The following is a 24276-nucleotide window of genomic DNA, read 5'->3' as shown; positions in this document are numbered from 1 at the left end:
CTAATGACAGAGAATTTGTGACAACACAAGATTGGATTTTGAACTGTTGCTGAGCGTGCCAAGCTTTGCTTTAATTTGAGCGGATTTCTAATGCGAACTTTGCTCATGTGCTTTGGGCAAGATTCTCGTAACACGTTGTCTTCCTGCAGTGACAGTCACTGATACACACTAACGTGTGCCCTGAAATGCAGGTACAGAGCTTGTCTTCTCATTGTCAGCATCGAGACAAGGTAAGCGTGCTTCCCAAATGAAAAGGTCATTGCAAAATTAAAAGATGGGATGTAGTGATAAAAAAGTTGTTTTGTTGGAAGTTAACATTTGATGCTCCTCTATCTGCATGGCATCACTGCCACAAAAGGCATATCTTGAGGTCTAGAAGACTTTCAAATTTTAAGCATTTCACTGAAAAGGACCACTTGGGGAGTAAAGGACATTCATGTAACTTAGTTGGTATCAACAAGTAAAACTGATGCCAACAAGAGCCATATTTTTATAGTATTCTCCCATTGTTAACAAGTACCACAGCATCATCAAGAGCTTCTAATCCAGCAGGAAAATGTTCTGTCCAAGGTTTCCAAGGAGTGAAAACCCCCAATAAATGAACGAAGACTAAAGAAAATACACATTTTAAATAAAAAAAGAGCAAAGGCAGAGATTTTTAGAAGGCAGTTGAGCCATCCCTTTTCATAAGGGAAGTACCAGCACTCGCAGTGTGGTCTTCAGGAATCTCCATGGATTTCCATGGTCTTTCAGAGAGGGACTACATGACCTCCCAACTTAAAATGTTTTGTGATTCTGAGATCATCGAGAGTGACACCACCAGGACACCAGGTAACTCACTGAGCTCTCATGGGCCCACTCCATCAGATCTCACGGACTTCGTAGGTACAGTTTGTTTAAATGTCCCCCAAACTGATCCACCTCCATCCAGGTGGAGCCTTCCTTGATCAGGTTTTTGCCTCTGGTCCCAGGACCTGGGATTTCTGAAGGCAGATCTTACCAGTAAAGACTGGGCTGAAGTACTCCTTGAGTTCCTTGGCCTTTTTCACCAAGTCTTCTTCCCACCCCTTTCCAAATTCAGCTCCAGAAGAGCTTTGGCTTTCCTAAGTCCATCCTTGAGCACTGGGACAGTGTCTTGGCAGTTTTCCTGGGTCAGCTGTTCCCGCTCCCACCTCTTGCACCCTTCCAAAACTCAACAGATTGCCACAATACAAATACAGAGATAACCTGTATTCATTCATCTGATAAACTGCTCTTGGCTTAGAATACACCTCTTTGGTTGTATGTATTCACAAACTAGGTTTATTTTTCAAATACCTGACCTAGTGCCAAAGAGACAATCCATAATAGATGCCATTTAAGGACTGTACCAATTACAGCTGGGAGTGCCAGAAAGGCATCACAGCAGTAGCTGATTAGATCCCAATGAAATTCACAGTTACAAATCCCTCAACAATTGCCCTCACCAAGTTTGTGGCACCACACACTTCGAGTCAAACTGGGAGGGAACAAATGTAACAACAGAATCATCCTTCTGCCAGTGATTTCCTGTAACTGGTGTCATTTGAGAAGCAGCTCTAAATTAAACCTGAGCTGATACATCAGCACTAATTCTTATGATACAGAAACTACAGAAATTCAGCTCTGGATTTGGATCTGAACAACTCAGCCGGGCAGCCTCTCTGGAACACGACAACTGCCCCGAGCTTTCACGCGTAGGTGCGTCAAACCTTTTGTACGAACATGTACACAGTCAGAATGCAAGGCATGTTATTTTCAAATCATCGTAGGCTCAAACAGCAGCAAGAGGCAACGATGCAATTAATTAATCCTTTTCATCTAACGCACAAATCAACGATCACCTCCTCTCCGCAAAACCTAAGACGGGAAAATAGCAGGTGTCTGCTTGAGACAGAAAACGAAAGACAGGCGCTCTGCTAGGTAAGAGAGGTCTAAAAGCCATTTTCCTTCTCAGCTGTTGCTCTCCCTTGGTCTTACCATTGCAGACCTGTATTGTATTTCAGCACCATTCTGTGCAAACGTGTATTCATTTTGTAACCACAAGCAAAGATTTAGATTTCTGTAATGACTGACCAGCAGATAAATGTATTTAAAAACCAGGAATGAATTGAGAAGTATAGTAGACTATTTTGTGTGTTTTCATTTGTTCTAGTAAGACTCAGAAAACCCACCACATTAACTATAACTTTTCTTATGATTTTGCAAGGGGAAAAAAAAGCATAATTTCAAACACTCATGGTAAACATTAGCACAGATAAAAGCATGCGTAAATATTTGTAATCAAAACTTCTCTATTCTGAACATAAACCAATAAAAAGATGATGATTACATTCATAAGCACACGCACACATATATACTGTGACCACATTTATCTCTTTTGCTAAACTACTTCCTTATAGGGTGAAAGGTCAGACTAATCAGACATAAATTAACTACAGCTGGAAAAAAAAGCTTCAGAAAAAAATGCTTAAAATAATTGCATTACTTTTTAAAACCACATTATTGCTTCTTTCAAAGCAAACCAGTTGGCATGCATGCAAATGCAGCAGAACTAACAGTTAACGAAAGGGAGAATTAGAGAGGAAACATTCACTCAATTCAAATACATTTCTGTACATACATGGACACGGCAAATATTATGAGTTTGTTTGGTAAATAATATATAATGTATAGATAGCCATGTTACCCTTCACATATGCTGAAAAGAAAGGAATGAGCTACTTTTTGTGCACAAATAAATGAGAGGTTATAAGTAAAACAATTTCCAGCACCACCCACTCAAACAACAATATTGTCATGGTTTCATTTTACCACTCCAAATGGCAATGCAAGTTTTTGCCTGTTTGGAAATGTAATGTTGAAGCAACTTCTTGTTTTAATTTAAGCAAGCAGAAGCTGCCAACCATTTCTGCTTTCCAGCCAAGAAGGATTTATCTTACACATTTATTAAGTCATCATCTAGTTAATTACAATCATTTTGTAAACAGTGTAACAGAAGAAGGACGGCATCCAGCACTATTAAGCTAAAGCTGATATGAGACACAAACGGGCCACAGCTCAAAGCGGTGCAAAGTCATGGTCACTCCAGTGGTAGCGATGGAAATATCTGAGTTTCCATCAGGTAAAGAAACAGCCCATCTTCATTTTCCCTGTCTCAGACTCTGTTATAAATGTTAGGTGTGTTTTGTGCAGCCAGGGCTGTCTGAGCAAAACTCTTTCCCGTCTTCCAAACTGGTGTTTTCACTCAAAGTAGCTGCTTTTGGTGGTGTTTTTCTTGCCCATGGTAATTTGGGTAGAGAAGGAGAAATAAAGCACAGGGGATTGAACTTCATTGAGCACAAGCGTAAAGAGGCAGGATTGATTAACTAACACCTTTCTTGTGCTTGGGTGAAACCTTCCCTGCCCAAAACTTTAACTCTTAAAACAGTATGGAAGTTAGTGTGTGGTTTTCCAGGGTTCTGGTTGGTTGGTTGGCTTTTTTAAAGCACACTGATAAGAAAAAGCTAAGACATTTTTCTTTGGAGGAGGAGATCTGATTTTATAGACTAGATAAACTATTCTCATTCTTCACAAGACACTGCAATCATACTAAATGGATGAGATCAAGAGTTATTCCCTCCATATTCTAATAGAAGAGAAGAAAGAGGCCGAATTCTGCTCTTAAATATTACTGCAAAGAAAGTTACTACAAACCTTCAGTGAAGCAAAGACACTGACAGAGCAGAATTTGGCGCTCCATCAATTTTCTGAAGGCTACTTTACAAAAGTTACACTGGATTAACAAAATTATGTGGTTTTAAAATAGATAATTAAAGCAATACAGCTTTATGTGAAAATACCCTTGAAATAAACTTAACCTGGTTTATAGGAGTTTAGCTGCACTAGTTAATTTACAACGCGGCTGTAAATTGAAGTGAAAAGGGTTGGCAGCAGCAGCTTTTAACATAGTTACTTATATCAGCACAATGGTTTACATGAGCTTAGTTTAAACAGAGCCTTAAACCACATCAATATCCATGCCGAGTTAAGCTCTTGCATCCTTCTCTTCTCATTCTGTTAGTTTTTCTAGTCCAATTGTAAAAAAACCCTGAAGTATGATAATTATAGGTATATCACAACATACCAGAACAGCCAAAGCTAGGATACTTAGACAGTGACTGAAATTAAAGAATTCTTTTCCTTATCTGCTCTAATATTCCAATACAAATAAAAGGAGATGTCAGCACAGAATCTTTACTCCCTGTATCACCTGAACGAGAGAGAAACTACTGCTCTGCTTCATTCCACTTCTTTCAGACAAAACACATTCAATGAATTAAAGGGCTTTGGGTCTGTGCGAGAGTCAGTCAGCGATTTAAGTTTTATTTTCATGTCAAACTGTTATACTAATGTAATGCCCTATAGATACCTATCAAGTGGTATAGAAATACCTCATTCCAGGGCCCGTCCTTCCCTCTGCCCATGCCGGACAACTCATGTGCATCTCCTCGGATGTCGAGACCACCAGAGCCATCCTCCAACCACTACTGACCCAGGGGACAGGACACTGCGTATCAGCAAAACACTTAGGCAGGTGCTTAGTTTTAATTACCTATTTACAATCTGCAGGCCTGAGAGGTTTATGAGCCCTCCTGTTGTAAATCCTAATCTTTGACTCCTCCAAAATAAGAGAAACTGGAAGGGCAGAGACAAGCCCTTGCTCTCAGATAGAAATCAGCAGCTTGTCATGGATGGAGAGCAGCTGCTACAGATTCAGAAGAGCCCAAGGATCAATTTTCTGCCACAGCTGGGGCAGCTTTTGGCTGAGTTGTAGCCAGTTGCCGTTGCCACAGGTCAGTGAGTCCCTGCACCACTTGCTCAGCCCAGGTGACTGTGCCATGCGTCCTCTATTGTCTTGCCCTGCTCTCCCAAGATGAATTTATGAACATAATATACGAAAAAGAGCAGAAATCACAGACATGACATGTTATTTTAAATCTATTCCCCCCTCTTCATTCAAGGAAGTGTACAGATGCCTAAGCTGCTGTTTACACCAATGTTAGAATACTGCCTATTGTAAATTGGAAATTAGGTCACAAATACATTTCAATGACTAGTAAAACTACTCACAGTTCATCTGAAATTACATTTTCAGAATTCAGAAGAAGTTAGCTCATCATCATAAATGACCCCATTGTCCAAAACACAATAAGGACATGTCTTAGAAAGAGACAAAGATGATATTATTTTCCTTGGTCTCTATTAATAGAGATTCCCCCAAACAGAAGAATCATTTGATTGGAGATATATTTGGAGACAAATAATGAATAGGTCCTTCTGGTTATTCACAAGACTATATTGTTGAGAATGTAACAGTTATTTAAGTTCCTTTTTTTTTTATTACACACTCTTGAGTGATCGTGCATGCTATTAGTTGTTTGCTTTCAGAAAATAAACTACATTGTACAAACCATTTTTGTCCATCTGTTATTTTTGAAATGTGCAAAATCATTAGAGAAATGTCTGGGTATCTCAGATATGAGCAGGATCCCTCACAAAATAAAGAAGAAATTTTATCCTCTAGTACCATCAAGTCATTTTGAATATTCATCTGGGTCTGACCTAACCAAAGGTTTCCTCCTCGCCTCATCTGGAAGTGGCCTTTTGCACGGGGCATTTCTGCAGCCAGACCTGGGCAAACAGAACCAATATCACATCTGCAGCCCTGGGACAGAAAACAAACTCATTTAAAGCTGCACACAAACTTGAACGTGAAGGTTAGAGAGAGATTCTATCGCTGCTGGCGGCAGCTACCTGGCTGCTGGGTACACAGAGGGAAAGCCAGAGGTAAAAGTGATTTGAAAACATACATCAGAGCAATCAGAAGGGCTGTGGAGAGGCTGCACTTAAGAAGGAAAAAAATATATTGTGTAGTAGTGAGGACATAAACACCTCTAGATTTGTGCTGTGCACCTAACAAGGATAAAGAAATATTTATTTTTTTGCTCAGCATTATATTTAAGCTTCCTATAGTGAATTCACAGAGCAGAGATTTCAGAAAATGAGGGATTTAAAATACATGCGTTCTCTATTGGCTTCTATTCAGAAGATGCCGTACTGGCAATAGATGGAGAAGTAATATAGTCACAAAAGAGGAGTCAAAGCTTCCTTTGGCCCTCAGTGGTTATTAACAGTTATTAAGCTGAGTAGCTTTTAAGTGTGCTGAGGATGGGCCAAAGTAGAAGCAACGCAGTCTCGTGGCTTGGAGCTGCATGTGGCCAAACGTTCTGTTTTCGCAAAAGGCAAATGAACCCACTAGGAGCGCCCGATGCCATGTGATGAACGCTTCAAACATCCAGTTTAACTTGTTTGTGGCTGGCGTGGATGTTCCCGAGCTGCCCAGCAGCTGCCAACCTGCTCCCTGCAGAGCGACTCTCAGCAGCAAACCCAGAGCTTCACGGTTCCAAGCGCAGGAGCAATTTTTCCTGACCTGTAGTGAAATCCCAGTGCAAGTGTTTCAAAGCCCGAGGTGTCACTGAGGCCACTATGCCCTGGATTTCCAGCTCTCCTCCTGTGGCTGTGACAGCCCAGCCCAGTTCGCTCAGCACAGACTCTTGTTTCGCTCAAAACAGAAAAGAAGAAAGTAGCCAAAGTTTCTGGGAGGACCAGTCAAGACCCATCTTACTAGCTCGCAGCTAATGGGTACTGTAAAGTACCTGCACTAAATGAGCTTCACCTTTACTATCTTACCTTTTCACACAGCATTTTTCTTTTTATAATGATATTCACATTATCTGAGCCCTATCTTCCCATCCCATAGCTATAGGCCATTAGCCTTGTTTTAAAAAAAAAATTAATTAGAATTGAAAAGGTAGAATAATAAAGGAGAAAATTGTTTTTTGGCAGCCCCGCTTGCTTTATTTATATTGGCATTTCAAGACATCATTGTAAGACAAAAAGCACCCTCAACTTGCAGAATATATCCTGCCTTCCCCTAGCAGTAGCTCTGAAATCCAGCTTGTCTATCTTTACCTATAATCCTGCCATTTTCCGCTTCTTCAACCTACTCTGGATCAAAGGAACATGCATTATCTAGCCTATTATCAGAGCAAAGCAAAAAAATTCAGAAGGATACAAGAACAACTTTGTGGACCAAACTGCTCTCAAATATAAGAGCTGCAGTAAATGTGAATTTTGGTTTGGCATAATTACTGGCAGCTCCAAAATGTGTATGAATTTGGTTTGCAAAATAATTGCTGCTAGTCCCCAGTTTTGCTTTTCTGCTTGCTGAAAACTTGCGCACCGTTGGGTGGAAATGCTTGCATCACTTCTTTGTCCTGTAGCTCTATGGATCTTTCCTGGGAAAGGACTTGTTCCAAAGCATTGGATTATATTACTACGTATGTAGAGTAACCTCTCTTTTCTTCTAGTAATTACAGAAGATTTCTCCAATCGTAATCTAAAATTGATCTTTCCTATGATTAGAAAATATGTAAATAAAACAGTCCTGGAGGCAAGAGTTGGCAGAAATATGACAAACAAGGGAGTTTTAATAAGCGGTTTCAAAGCCGGATTTTTAAAAGAGGTTTCTAGTAAACAATCTATAAAGTCCATGGTTCCACCTGACTGCCAGTTACCTGGGTCATCTTTTTGCAGAAAGGAAAAAAAAGAAAACAATAAGCATGACTTTATGACATAGAGAGGAGGAATGAGCCATTGAAAAAGAGTGCTGAGCTTAACAGTTCTGCTGATGTTTTAACATGGGCACACACTCAGTTACATTTTACCTAAAATATATATATCTGGACATGCTTATATCCTTCCCACCTGCAAACATTGTTATCAGACGACGCAAGACACTAGTTTGAAATATGACATCACTGCCTGATGTGTTCAGTATGCATTGTGATTAAAGTATTTGTATACACAGATTGGCTTTTCAAATTGCTCATGAACTACTTGATAAACCACAGTACTGAAAATAAGACAAATAAGATGGTTTGGAAATACTTCCATCTGCCTATTAAGGCTCGATTAGCATTCCCACAGATGCAGTAAAAAAAATTCCAGTTTTAAAAGCAAATAGGTCAAACAAATTACATATGGAATCTGGCACTGTTAAAGCAAGACAAGTACATGCCTAGATTAATAAGTAATTACCCGAGCAGCAGCAATGTCTTCAGTCTGGCCACTAGATTTTTGGTAGTAATTTAAATTACATCTGTAAAATGTGGAGGGGTTAAAATTATGATCTTTGACAGTATCCCAGTGCCTAGTTATTGAGTGTCTCTCAAGGCATGTGTTCTTAGACAAATGGAGTTGTATGAATTGTATATTATGAACTGCAGATTTATTCTGCAACTTTAATCTTGGTAATGAAATTCTCACAAAGGGTGTCACTTTTCTACACCTTTTTTTTTTTCATTTTTTCCTATCCCACCTAAAGTCGGGCAAAAGAAATACCTCCAAGCCTTCAAATCACAGATGCAGTAACTCTCTAAAAGCACAATTTGCTTTTTCTGGAGGCGCTTGGTGCTGCAGCCCCAGAGCCTCTTCCAGGGCAGGGGAGCAGCCCCACACTGGCAACACTTTCAGAGTAGAAAGTGTGTTCAAAAGTGGGGCTTCAGAAGTAAATACAACTCCCTTGACAATAATGAAAGTAATAATGAACTTTCTTTTCGTGTCAGTTTTGCTCTGTTAGTTACTCGATAATGCGATGCACTATAAATGGCTTGAAAGAAGATTCCTTGTCAGGCAGCGGTGCCTGGGGGAACGCGGGCTGCTCAGCCCTCACAAGTAATTGAAGATAATCAGTGAAAAATGTGAGGGTCTGTTGTACTCCGCATTCCAAACCCCACCTACAACAGGAACAGTGCACAAAATCATTATTTAAATTTAACCGTTTTCCAGGGTGATTGGTGGGGGACAGGACTTGCAATTATTTGTTTGCTGGGGCTGCTGTGCTTCCAAAAAACAAGAAGCAGTGCAAAACCGGTTTCAGGAGGATGGATACTGACCAAAACATGCTTGGAACACCCAACTGGCTTTTGTGTTTTGCTTCTGACAGATTTCTATCAGCAATGTTTACCTTCGGGTGTACTAAATGACAGAGCCAACCTGCTTCATCTCCCAAAGTGGGATTAATTTACCACAGAATATTTATAGGAACAAATAACAGCTTTAGCAAATAAAGAAATAATAATTCTAATAACAGTATCTATACCGGTGAAGGTTTCCCAGGTACTTAGTGGACAACAACTCCCACTGAAACCTGATTTATCATGAGGAGCAGCGAGAGTTACAGGCTGATGAATAATTTTGAAAAAAAAAGAATCAAGGCACTTACTCAGGTGCAGACTCAGCAAGAGAACTGCTGAGCGTTGGGCAATTTGGGAAATCTGGTCGAGAGTGCCTTTCATTTCTAGCGCTCTTTGAACTCACTGGCACAAGTCCTGCTCACTGTGTTCAGGGAAACCGGGAGCCACGTGAAGGACTCGAGGTGTGCGATGCCGGGTGCTCTGCCGGCTGGAAGGGTGACGGAGGGCGATAAACACGAGGGACCAGAGGCCGGGGGTGATTTTGGGTGGGCTTGGTGTGCCGCTTGCCCACTGACGCATGTTCTGGGCCGTGGAGCAGCAGCAAGCAAAGCCACATGGGTGCTGCATCCCAGCAGCAGGAGGCTGCAGCAAGGCACATCCCCAAACCAGCAAATGTCCTACCAACCTGCGCTCACCAGCGCCTTACACTGAGCATCCTCTGTTCCCTTTGCATTTCCTGGGTGTCCGAAAATCCTATTTGACTCGCTCAGGGGTCTATTTCCAAAGGGTAAAACCCCCATTGACCCGGCGGGGGCAGGGGAGGCCAAGGGAAGACCAAAGGGTTGCATCAAGTGAAAGGTAATTCTGGTGGATTCGGTGATTCCTGAGCACCGGGAACTTGCAAGCAAAAGAATGCGAAATGCTGAGCCTGCTGCTGGCCTGGCTGGAAAGCTCATCACCACTGGTTTCGTTTGCATCTGGAAAACGTGCTTGTGAAACCAAGCAATTTAAGACGCTTGGCACTACTAAGAAAAGCACATAGTTACTGTCTTTCAGTGCACCGACCAAGCCCTGGGCAGATTTGGATGCTTGCGGATGAGTTTATCAGATTTAGCCAAAGAAGCAAAAGGCAGGAACCAAAGAACTATGGCAAGTAACCCGTAACACAACGAAGGACACTTCATCAGGGGTTTCCAGCCTTCGTCAATTTGTGGACCTCAATCAGTTTTCTAAATTGTTAGAAAGACCTAGCAGATAGACCCAGGTATAGAAAATTTACAGTTCCTCACAATAGGTTTTGCTTTTAGTAGGTGCTTTTTTGTGGATTCCTTTGAAGTAGCCAAGAAAACCACATCACTGCATCCATGGTTCCACAGGCAAGAGAAGATCGTCAACTTCCAATCTATTTTGTCTAGTAATTGTACGTGTTTGTTTCTCCCACACTCCGCTGATGTGAAGTTTAATGCTCAAATATTACCAGTTAAATACAAAACAAAACAAAACTGTTGATGCGTTATTTCACAATAAGTAATATAAAACCATGAATAATGGGTTCCAAATGATGTAAACATGTGTTTAGAGTACTGCTTAGAGCACTGATGCTGACCTAGATTTGACCTTCCCAAGTATCCAAAATCTATTCCTTCTTTAAAAATAAAAAAATGTTGCCTAAAGGAAAGATCATGTTGTCTTCACAAACGATGAGTGCGGATTCCGTGTGACCGCAAACAACAAAATACTCTACAGGTTGTAATTAAAATGACCTTATAAAATATCTCATGGAAAAATATTTTCCAACAGGCTGGATTCCATCGAATTTCATGTAGACCACACACTTTAATCCTGGCCCTACTGAAGCTGTTGAGAATTTTTCCATGGACTTCTGTGTGTCCATGGTTTGGCCTTCATTAGCCAGGCAAAGAGCATATCATAAAAATGAACATCAAAACCAGAAGTTACTCTATAGTTCCCTTAAAAGCATGCCCATGGGAAGTACTGGGGAAAACATACAAAACATTTGGGGAGTTTGTAAAGAATATTATCCCACTTAAAAAAAATAAAATTAAGTCTGAGAAATTTAATTTAAGCCATATGGATGCACAAAGCATGTAATTAATAAGGAAATGATGCTGATTGTTAATAAAGACAACTGAAATCAGCCACAACGAAATCTCGTTATGTCAGGATTGTGTCAGTCTGGATTCAAACAAGGAACATACAGCATTACACAATCTATGTAATGTTATTAACAGGACATTCCTAACAAATTTTATGTAGAGACAACGTCACATCTTTTCAGCCTGAAATAGCAGTATGTCTACACAAGATGCAATTATTTTAATTCAGACTTTTAATGATCTGCATAAAGACAACAATGGGCCGTTTGTTATCCGAATTGGGGTTCAATCCAGCCCAGCGAGAACTCGAGAGTCACCACCACAGCGCCCTACACGGAGCCGGGTGTGAAACTCCAGTGAAAAATTAAACACGTCCAAGGCAGATACTTAAAATCCACACTGTTCGCTTTCTTAAAAGTGGAACATCTCTCTCGCATTGTGTGGGTGCAGGCGCGGCTGGGAGCCTGCACACCGGAGCGCGGGGCAATTAAACACCCCGTCCTTGAAAGTCCTGCAAATAGCAGTTGCATCTGTCTAACTCGGCGTCCGCACAGAGAGCGACTCAAGTCCTGCCAAATCGAGTGTGACCTTCAATCTGCCGCTCTCATGGTGAAAGGCAGGGGAGTAAATTGCTTGGCCTTCTCTTTCTATTGAGGGTGAATACAAGCGGGTCGGCGCGGACCTGCCGCCGGCCTCGCGGGCTCCCATCCCCGGCGGCACCCCACAGTTTACACAACCCGGGCTGAATGCCACAAAAAAGAGGGGGCTCCATTCACCGGGGGCTCCCGCGCGCCAAAAAAGAGACGCCCATTAGATCATAGTAATTATTCCATTGACATCCCACGGTGCCGCAGTGGGATGTGAAGGACTCATCAAACACTTCTCTTCACCCGGGCCCCGGCCGCTAATGAGGCCCACTGGCGGCATTGTGCCTCCCATTTACTCATGGCCGGGCCCGGCTGCCAACAACAGCTCAGCCCTCCAGACAGGCTGCCCCTTTCAGAGCCATTTATTCCGCGCCCAACCTCTGACCTCCCGGGTTATGACATCAGCAGCCCTGATTTGTGATCATTTTTATTGGCGGACATTCAACTCTTGTTTCCTGTGTTTAACTCTGCCTCCTTTTTTTTTTTTTAAGCTAAACTTACTGGTTCTAATAGGCATCTGCCAAAAGACTATAAAGTAAGCCAGAGCTTTCACAAAGAGGCTTCTGATCTTGCTATAAAAAGCCCCACAGCTACTATTTATGCCAATAATAACGAGTAATTCATTATCTAGGTGCACAAAATCTGTTAACCACTAGAATGTTGAACAATTTAGAGCAGATGTCCAACAATTTTATGAGTTTTAATTAAAATGTTCTATTTATTTTCATCAATACACCTGGGTTTTAAAATTTACAAAGATGTTACATGGGTGCACAACAGTATTTTGCAAATCGCGTTTTTTTCTGCAGGGGATTAAGAGGGGATGATTTGGGCTAATCAGATGCTGATTTGTGGTGAATTTTTTCCCCATTAAGGTGTTGATGCAAAATCAAAGAGGAATTAGAGCTGAGATTTAAAAAGACAGCGCTTTCTTGGGACAAAGCAGCGATATTTCAGGAGTCAGTGAACTTCAGTTTGTCTCCTTGAAATAGAGAAGGGGAATTTGCATTTTGAAGCACAGTCATTAATTTTAAAGCTAATGTTCTAAATGGAAATTAAATATCTTTAGAGAACAGGTTCTCAAAACACATGTTTTTCATAATGCAGTTTGTTTAAGCACCGCGATTTCCATATAGCAGAAACAGAGGTATAATAACAGACAGCATTTGCTTTATCATGAATGCAAATAATAATTCTCAAAAAAAATGGCATCACAAATCACTATGCAAGCACATAATCACAAGTTTGCATGATTCATGTTTTTAAACATTTGTTAAAAAAATGTAAATACTTAGGAAGCTGATACTGCATAAAATATAAAATATTTCATCTATACTCTTTCATTTGGGTAACAGGAAGCTTTTGGCCTGAAGTTAAAAGCTAACTAATTTTTTAAAAGGATGGTTTTCCCTCAATTATAATGATAAGCAAATTAACAAAAAAGAGGATCCTGTTCAACTAATTTCAAACTGTTACAGTGGCAGATGATGATTGCAGGAAGTGGTTAAGTAATAGGAGAATCTTTATTGTAACAGCAAGGACTTAGTACAACCAACCATACACAGATAATCTTTGTAATGCAACCCTTTCAGGGCTAATATGGATATATAATGGATCAGATTCTGAGCTATCACTAATTGGTGTATCTCTAATGGAATCTCAGTATTTACATTTGTTTCCCAGATAAGATTCTCATCCAGTTTCTCTTTGTAGTCAAGTAAATAATTTTACTCATTACTTGCTAATCTTAATTTCATCATCTTCACCAGTATTAGCTTTATTTACATAGCTTATTTTTTTGACAAAAGCTGAGCTACTGTACTTTGCATAGTAATACTTTATGATCACACTCGCTTCTCTAAATCGTATGCAATTCACACAGTTTTGTACACAAAATGAGGAAATGCATGAACACTCTTAAATGACCATGCATAGATATTCATGCAAGCAACAACCTGTTTTACATGCAGATGGCCAGAAGTTTCCCTCTTTAAAAAGCAGGACACCCTCTGCTCCAACTCCTCCAGAATTCAAAAAAAAAGGAAAAAGAAAAATGAAAACAAAGAGAACACAGTGGATTGGATGCACAGGAGAGCTCCTGTGGCACCAGCACTCTGTGCCGATTTGAGCAACCTTGTGAATCTGGATCTATTTGGATCCCAGATTATGGAAGAATAAAAGAAATTAAAAACTCCACATTGCAAGTCATCTGGGCACTCTCCTCTCCATGCAGAACGACTTCCTTAATAAATACCTTCCTACACGGGCACTACCTTTGTGACTGGGGAGTCCTAAGGGACTAAGGGAAGTGAGTCCATGGATTCAGTGGTCTTTGAAAGGTGCTTGGCTTACTTTGTTAGTTGCGGTGTGCAATTCTGCTTTGGGTTTCACCTCAAACCAAAAATACTGTTATTATTGTTGGGATAAATTTTTTTGGATTTTTTTTTAAAAAAAAAAAAGCCCTCCACTTTCGTAAGAGATTCCACTCTAATATATTTCACAACCAGGACATTCTGCCCAGATATTAAACATTTTATTTGTTTTCCTTAAACATACAGATTTTTTAGCTAAGGAGTCACTTCCCACAGTCCTTTAGTTTCCAGGGAACAATCTTCTAATAAAGTAAGTGATATCCAAATGATTATATATTTTAGTGCATCAATATTATAAATCTTTAGTCTTTCTTCCTAGGCATACAGAAAACCTTTCTGTGTACCTGTGTGCAGGTGTAAAAATACCATCCCAAATCACCACACATACCATCACACATTTCCTCCTACGGCCAAACTGTAAAGACAGGAATATGTTGCTTTGAAGAGACAGAAGAACTCAAACACAGTTTGGTAGACTGCTCTCAGCACTAAGCACACTGCAAACCAGAATGATACAGGACAAGTCACGCACCCACCCCCTTGGGATTTGAGAGGATGGTGGAACAGCTGAGTGTAGAGATGATCTTTGGATTTCATCTGGTGCATCCTCCTGCTCAAAGCAGGACCAGCCTCTGCATTTTGTTGCCCAGGACCTTTTCCATGGAGGTCTGAGAATCTCCAGGGACGGGGAACCCACTACTGCTCTGGTCTTTAGCTTGTCCCCTCTCTCCACTGAAGTATTTTTTCCTTTAACCTGGCTGGAGTTTCTCCTGCTGCTTCATGTCACCCACTACCTCCCTCCTTTCTCTTCCCCTGCTAGGAAGGGCTTTTCTCCCTCTTCTCTCTACCTGCCCATCAGGATACCGAAGACAGCAACGACACTCTTCTCCCTGCCTTTCGCCTTCTCTTGTTGAGGCTGAGCAGACACGGTTGTCCCAGGTTCTCCCTAAATGTCCTGTGCCCAACAACCCTGGGGCTGTTTGCTTGTTTGCTTTGGTTTCCTAATGTCTTCCTTGCACTGGGGAGCCCTGAACTGGACACAGCACCCCAGATGTGACCTCTCCACTGCTGAATGGAGGGGAAAAAGTCACTTTCTTGTACCTGGTGTATTCATCAAGCCTGGCACCCGGATTTCCAATATTATTGTCCAGTTATGCGTAACTCCTCCATCAGGTAACGTGTTAGTCCTGCTTGTGCAGGTCTCCTGAGAACAAGGAAGGGATAGGAGTCAGATGAATAGTTTACCTTGCAGAACCTGGTGTTGGAGTCTACTTGGGAATGTATCCAAGCTGCCTATTAGATCCCACCAGGAGATCATGAAATGCTGTCTGCAGAAAGGCTCCTTATACCTAGTCTACAATGAAAGACAGAGGCTCACAAATGCTGTACCTGCAGACAGAACAACTGGGAGCAGGAATCAACAAGGCACAAATATAGGACCTCACTTCACCCTGTTTCAAACTAAATCCATACTTCAAAGCCTAACATTGAGCACAGCACATGGTCACAGTCTGCAAACAAGTTGTGTATGGCTCTGCTGAAGGATGTTAATGCTCATCACCATTCAGAGCACTCAGACTAGGGAAAGCCTAATTAAAAACATCTGACAAGCCATGATTATGTTCATACATAATTGCCAGGATGCCTATACCTGTTATGCCAGATCTTCATACTGTAAATAATTAGTTATAGGAAACCTCAAGAGGTTTCTTCAGAACACATACTTCACTATATTTTTATAGCATTTGCAATTTTAAAATCAGAAATAAAAGTTTATTTTAAATAGGAAATACTAATAACAGGCCTGTCTGTTTTTTCCCTACATTAAGAGCAGGATTAACTTTCAAGCACTGTTGCACATTTTCCAGAGCAGCTACTAATCTGTTAATCTGTCTTTTGTAGAACTGTTTGAACTGTTATGATCGGCTTCCTCGTGCAACTATTGCTTTGAGTATCACAGCTGAATAATTAAGAAAACATCATACACAACTCCAAGAGAAAACAATCCAACTGGGGAGGAAGAATCTGATTTTTGCAGTTGGGGCACAGGCTAAGGATTTGGGGCCTTTGGGCCTTTCTGTTGTGACCCAGGGTGAACACGATCAAGTCTGCTGAGCTCTGTTTCCTCCCTGTTTGCCTGCAGGAGCGTCTCGCTTTCTGTCCAGCTGCTCTTGCCTGCACCTTTAGCTCCTCAGTGTCTGCAATGTGTAGTGATTACAGTCCTGAACTACAAATCCCAGAAATGGCTCAATTCTATGAAATTTGCCCAGCAGAAGATGCAATGCTCCTTTAAGCTTATGGTGAAACTACTGTCTCCAGTTGGGAATCTGGTTAACACTAAGCCTAGTTCTGGGCTGCAAGGTCCTGGATGTCCAATCACTTACTCATAGAAGCTCAAAGTAAAAGAAAGGATGGAGTCTGGACAAGGACAGACAGCAAGTCAAAGGCTGAAGCGTGCTCTGGTTACAAGGTGTGTCACACACTCCCTGGGCTCGCAAGAATTGCTGCAGAAGAAAGAGCCTCGAACAGTCCTCGCAAGAAAAAAAAGAGCCCTGAACAGTCCTTGCAAATATAAACCAAAACAACAAAACACACCACAAAACCCCCTACATTATACCCACAGACTCCTCACACAAGTGCAGTGCTTCATTTAACCCTGCCCTAACAACAAGAGCACTGAACTACGTCTCAGAAATACTGGCATTTATTCACATTTGACTCTAATCTTCCAGGTAACTTTGGACAAGCTGTTACATTGAATTACCTAAGTCCTTAAACCTTCAAATTTTATTTTAAATATTTTTTGGTTAAGCTGATGCTACGTTGCTCATGGCTGCACCCTTTCACATCCAAGATAAGTGTGCAAAGGTGGTTTGAAAGCGGGATGATACTGCTGGAGCAAAGTTCATGCAATGGCTCTATTTAGACAAGACCTTGTGTTCCCACTCTAGGGAGTCTGAGAACTACACACAGTAGATGTGAAGCAGCACTAAAAAACAATTAAGTTATATGCCATAATAGACTTTTGATATTCTTAATTATTTTCTTTGGTCCACCATTTCATTCAGCTATGCATTCAAGCCATATTTTAATCACTAGCGTGAGAAAAATGTATTACAGGGAATCATAAGAAATATTTTAGAATTTACTTAAAAAACACATCTCATCTAGTGTCACAGCAAAATACAGGAAGAAAATCTTCAGTTAGTGACCCAACATCTGGCACAATGAATGATTGCTTGCAGGAGAGAATGTTTTCAGGGCTATTGCTACTGCCTGGCCAAGAAGCTTTGGAAAACTTTATAGTACTATTATCTGATGAGATTTTGTCAAAATCTCTCACTAAAGTATTCTCAGTATAAAAAGTAGTTTTTAAAGTGAAATTTATATTTCTCCACAATAACCACAGAAGCTGCATTTTGATTAAAAGTTGTGTGAAAACCTCAGACACTGAATTTTTGAAAGACAGAACTGTGGAGTCTGATTTGTGCTCCCCCATCCCTCTGCTGAAACACCCTTAGAGTTTTGCCTTGGAGTTACAAAACATGCAAACACAGTTTTGACTCTGTTCCATTAGGGAAAAACATATTCAAACAAAGCATTATTTTTTTATTTTCCTTTGACATATTCCAACAAGCAGAACTATGGTAGGGAAATTATCATTCTCTAATCTCAGAAATGATATACGCAAAACGTGTACCTCCATCATACAGCAGCACTTGGTTAATGCTGCAATTTTTGGAATTTGCAGACTGAAAACAAACCAGCTATTTCCTGGAATTGACGTTTTATAAATACTGCTGTCCCGGTTTTGTAACTCTCCACAATCTGTGCTAGTAAGAATTAATGAAATACCTGGGCATGGTAGTCAGAAGGGGAATTAAGTGCCCAACACATTCCAGCAGTGACTATCGGCACACCCTTTCTTCACAAGTACTAACCCTCAAAAGCCAGCCACAGAAAATATGTCATTCATATTTCTTAACACACAACAAAAACAAGGGAAAACATCAAAACAGAAAAAAAGTCATAGGATTCAGTCAGTAAAGTGGATGTGTTCAGAGGGGAAAGCTGTTATGGAGCAATCCAACTCCACAGAAACTTGTATTGATTGCATAACAATTTTTCTTCCTGGCAGGAGCTGAAACTCTAGTCTATGGGTGGAAAGTGAATTTACTGAAAGGAGAAACGAGGTAGTTTGGTGTTTGAGGTGCCATGAACTGTCCTTCCTGTCTGAAAATCAAGGATTAAGCAAATGGTTCAGTCATTTTCAAAAGGCAATTCTATAAACAGGAATGAATTTCTCATCATGACCTACCATCATCTGTCAAAAAGGTACTTATAAATATGTATATTTCTTTCTCTCTCCTTTTTTTTTTTTTTTCTTTTTCTGAAGAAGATATCAATGCTACAGCTAATTGGACTAATTTGCATCAAAAACTATACGTAATTAACTTGTTTGTTAAAAGCTTTCAGCATTTCTTACAGGAAGTGCAAGAGATCATTGATGAAGTTTGAAGAAATAATTAGCAATAACAGATGTCAATGCACATAATTGTAAAATGATACCAGAAAAGGTACTGGCGGAGTCTGATTTCACAACAACTAAGTTTCTATCAAATCTTCTCCTTAATGGTATTTATAGACAACTATGAGCATTTACTCTCCTCATTGCAAGGAGAAAGCTAATTTTCACCACTAAACCAGAGCCTGTACTTCTATGACTGTTTAATATAACTATGAGAATAAAACATTCTACACTCAAACATGACCTGGTCACAGATGTCAGCTTCTTGTTCTCAGATGAGAAGATGCAGAGACACAGCAGCTCATACGGTCAAGAGATCTTGTAATGGAGAGACACGAGCAATACATACACCCCAGAAGAGCGTAGGTGGGACCACAATATTACTTGGTCTTTTCCAAAAGAGAACAAACCATGTGAGTCCCAATAATGGTTGAAGCCACAGTGATGATGCTGTAAACGCTGAGTGTGAACAGCACTCTCACAGGATTGTGTTAAGGAAACAACAGAAAGAGAAGCTCTGCAAACTGTGTGCCCTTTTAGTGGGATTTGTGCAAGTGCAATGCTGGATATTCATGCACAGGGACCCCTCCTGCACTTCAAGCTGTGGTATTTGCCCTGTCTTTAAATAAAACTCCAGGAAGAACAGCAGATCTAGTTTTTCTCAGCATTGTTGGGCTATTACTTGGCCCAAATTCACCATCCTAATTAAACCTTTTACTGAAACTACCCCAGCTATCTCAGTCCAGCTTTTTTTTGTGTGGCTTTTGAGTATTTCTATAACTGCTTTATGGGCCTAGAAGGAATGCTGTCTAGTTCTGGAGATACACATTTCCACACATACCTTTTACATTTGGGACCAAGCGTTACCTACAGAGCACTCTTTTCAATGTGCTATAGCATATAACTGCACACCTTTTTCTAGTGTTTTCAAATTACATGGTCTCCTCAGTTGCACTGTAACACATACAGGCAAAATGTCAAGAGCACATCTTATTTTAGCTATCAGTTTATTGCTATCTACAAGTTTCCACAACATCTATCAATGTTTTAAAAATGATTTTTGAAGGTAGAAACTGCTACCCCAAACCTGCCTCAAAGGAATCATTTTCCTTCGAAGACCAAATGGTAGTTACAGAAAATGCAAATAAAGTGACCAAGATGCCTATTCAGGAACTGTTGGCATGGAGGATAATTATGACCTGTGAAAAGCTCTTTTGGAATCCTATACATTAGGATTATCCTACATGAAAGAAGAGTTTTCCAGTATGAAAAAGAACAGGTGTGTCCACACCACAATGGAGGTGCCACCTTCATTGTCTGAGCGACAGTTTCAGCACAACCCACTTATTACCATTTCCTCTTGTATCCAGTCTTAACAAGATTAAAGTTTTCTGTTCAATAAGCACTTACTCTTCTTCACTGGCCATATTGTATTAGCATGGTTGACATTCCACCAAGGTTTAGCAACTCTTTCTAAATAGGTTTTAATAAAGGACTTTGCAAGGATCATGTAACTAGACAGAAAGAGTGTAGATAATCAAATTACTGGCTTTCGGCAGATACTTAGCCTTCCTCGCATCTAGCCAAACAAGATTTCACATCAAATGCAGGAAAAATCCATGCAAATAAGCTGCTAATGATTATTGGAAGATTCTCACTCTTATGAGAGGATGTCTTATGACAGATACCAAACATTTATTCAAGTGATTTGCCACCTTATTTTGCGATAAATTTGAGGTGACACTTTTTATGTTTAAATGATTCCTGGAGGTATTTCAGATTAATTATTCCATACAGAACCTCTGATCTTATAGACTAGTAGGTACTCGGAGATCAAGGTAATGGTGCTTGCCTATGGTTACCCATCAGTCTGCCTATACCAGTATGTTTGCTGTAAGAGCAAGTCCTCTCTGTCCTCTAAGACCAAGCCTGTGTAACACCCATTCCACACACCCTAAATGCCACTGGGCTGAGTTACCCCCTGTGCATGGTCAGCACCTTTGTGGGAGCCTCCACTCTTACTTGTTGTCTTGGGTGGAACAGACAGAGCCAGGGATGCCCACATTCGCTAGCAGATAGTCTGAGCTTGGCTCTCCTAGGCAGGGTGCATGATTTGAGCAGAGTTTATCTGGATAGCAGCTGACAGCATGGACAGGCAACATTTAGCACCTCCAACTCGGTGTACGGCCAAGACCATTTTCTTTCCCTGCATTGAATTGTTGACCTAATGCAGAAGAGCCAGTACCAAAACGAGATTAAAAGTAAGGCTTCCCAGTCTCACTCTTCTTTCTTAACTCTTATATTTCATCTTTCTCATTGTTCATCCTTGACTGTACGTGTTTGTGAGATCCTGTTTATGGCTGAGGCATCTGGCAGGGCAGCTCCAGAGGAAAAGATGCCAGGTCTGCCTGGGCTGTGCATCAGTGTTTGCCTTATGCCTAAACCTGCCAAAAGCCCAACATCAGGGTTTCACTGTACTCTCCCAGCATAGCAATGGCATTCCTTTTATCTCTGATGTTAATTTTCATGGATCCCTGCCAGTTTCTTTATGTACTACAGAGTTCCCCACTTCACTCAAAGAGAACTGTGTTATTCTCTTCCCTAATACTCAAATATATTTTAAAAAAATTGTTCCAAAATATTATGTTTTCTTGAGCCTGGTGCTGGGACCCATGGCTTCTGGTAGCCCCTGTGCTGCATGGACATCACAAAGGTCTTTACAATAAGAAATTTTAATGAAGATATACCTAGACCTGAAGCTTGAATCAGACCATTGTTAGCTCCTGCTGTTTACAGACTCAGAATTAATGTAAATAATTAATGCATATAATTACATTGGCTATCCATCTGACTCCATATCTGAATGCACTCCCAGTTTTATCAATAAAAAACTGGCTATTACTTGGTGTCACTAAGAGTTTTATATCTATATCTATAAGAGATTATTATCTATAAGAGGTTTATATCTATGTCACCATTCACAAATGAAGAAGACCAGAGTCCACTGCCCACTTACACAGCAGCATCAGCACTGACATAATAACTAGACTTGGATCCACATAAGGCAGATCTTCAGCAGAGGAGAGCGGGGCTGAAGACAGACCCACCATCCACTCCACAGCCTCACTATTTCTGTAGGGCAGCTCCCCTGTATCAAATTAGTTCACCAAGTTTCTCCTCTGGAAGGGAATCCGTCTTTTGGGGTAAGGTTGAAGGTCTTGATCCCAGAGACCTGTGCTGGGAAGGAGGGAGATGAGGGCTGCAGCATAGTACCTGTGCGCTGGTCTAGCTTTTTGGGAAAAAAGACAGAATGCCATTGCAAAACTTGTACCAGTATTACCCTTTGTGTAAAATCACACTCACTGGGCTGTGATGCACCAAACCTGCTCATGCTTTTTGCTTTACTCTAACCCCGATCTTATATCCCAAGTGATAGGCTGGGGTTTGCACCTCAGTGCTTTTCCAGAGCTCCGGGACCCCACTGCTCACCCAGCAGTACAGCTCCCCAGAGCATTTGCAACACTCCAAGATTCCTTAAAAACACCTAGGCAGCCTATTAAATTCTGGAATCCTACACACACTCTGCTATTCAAATAAAACAACCAGAGCATTTTTCATATACAACTTGCCTCCTGGCAACTACACTTTATGACAAGACTGTGTATGTAAGCATAATAAAAAACATAAATGAGAGACAAGACAGTACGGTTTCGCAGATTTCAATAAAGAGTCTGAAAACAGAAATCCTCAGAGCCACACCTTATACAAGAACTATAACCACCTTCTCCATTAGACTCCGAGGGAAAATCAGAGTTGGTTATCGCCATCATTGGGGAGATTCTGTCTATGCGATTTTGAATCCCCTGAGAGAGAAAAAAAAGCTCCTTAGATAATCATAAGCAAAAAGTAATCTCCTTTCAATTGTTCTTTTCTTTTTTTCCCTGCACTTTTAGTTTTCTTCTAGTCTAACAAGATAAGCAGCTCTCTGCCTGTATCAGAGCCCTTTTTCTCCTTTCCAGTTCTCACACAGCAGCTGTGCTGATGCAGTGTTTGGGGACTACAAGTGAAGGTCTGTCTGCTTGACATCACCGTTGCTGCTGATGGGTTCCTGTTCAGTGCCTAGAAATATTTCTAGAGATATTTTAAGTTTGATGAGGGAGGAAACAGTGTGAGCTCTTCAAATTGCTTCAGTGTAATCCTCTTTATTTTTCTTCACCAGCAAACTCCTACTGAGCCTGGTTTGAGAGAATTAAGATTTAATCCAGATGTCTTTTTACCTGCCAATGCTGTGGTGTCTTTGATATTCAATAACTGGTTTATAATGACTGGATTCCCTCTGGTTATCAGAGAAATCAGTGACAGTGGAGGGCACCAGCGTCTTGTAGGATGTACATTTTATATAAACTTAAGACTGGCAAGGCACAAAAATTCATCAAGTGAAGAAGGTGGGTGGTGTGTGGGTTTGCAGTGGCTCTGGCTGGTGGTGCTGGGGGTACCAGCAGTAAGAGCATCACAGCTCAACAACGGTAAACTTGGCTTTTCCACCACCTCTACAGATGCCAGAATCTGTTCTGGTTCAAATAGAATGTGATTTAACTAATAAATGTTTTTATTTAACTGATATTCATTTCATCAAAGAGTATTCAGTAGAATCCTGAACCAGGTTTGTTTGTATACTGCATGCAATCAAACATTTCAGGGCCCTTAATTTCCTGCGGATTAAATCTCCACCTGATATACAGCACCTCTGATAGTGTCATCTATCAATTTACTCCATTAATCTGACTTTACCTGTTTTATTTTCATAAATATCTTATGGTAAAATTTAATATTTGCTTTTAGACCTAAATCACATTTTTCTGCTGGACGCCTTATTCCTTGAGAAACACAGCTACTAGTTGTCAAGGAAAAAATACAATATTTTCTATTGACAAGACACATTTCATTTTGAGTCTTGAAATGTTTTGACTTTTCCAAATGATGTTTCATTTCAAAGTTCAGGCAAATTTAAATATTATAATTAAGACTGAAAACAATAATACAACAATGCCTTCCGTTTAGGTTAAACAAAGTTTTTCATCCACTGCAATGTACTTTTAAAGTTTTCTTTCCTGTTTTGTCTTTCAGGCTTTTTGGTTTTGTTGCAATGGGAAAAGCACTGCAAAGGAAAATATTTGGGAAGCAAACCCCCCAAAAATGAAGTCATTTCAGACCAATTCATTTTCTTCCCAGTTTTCCTTCCAGTTGAGAAAAGTAATTATATGCACACCTGTAAGTGCAATTTGGGATTGTTTTACTGAAAAATTGCACAACCAAGTTCAGCAAGACTTCCCTTGTTGCAGCGTGGAGAAAGTCTAAAAAATAATAAAGAGACCAAATAACTCTGAGCTGTAGGTTCTCTAACAAGTGTAAGAAGGTATTACATCATTTTAAGCCAGAAAATATGTAAACCTTTCAGGAGAAATAGGATCCAGACCCAGTGTTCTCATTTCTTGCTTTCAATTCCTGCTGTTATCGTAACAATAATGAAATATTTTAATCTTCAGGCTTTTCACTTAATAGGATCCAATTAAG

The sequence above is a fragment of the Nesoenas mayeri genome (genome assembly GCF_963082525.1).
Source record: "Nesoenas mayeri genome assembly, chromosome: 16".
Taxonomy (NCBI): Eukaryota; Metazoa; Chordata; class Aves; order Columbiformes; family Columbidae; genus Nesoenas; species Nesoenas mayeri.
Note: the sequence above shows the minus strand (reverse complement) of the source record.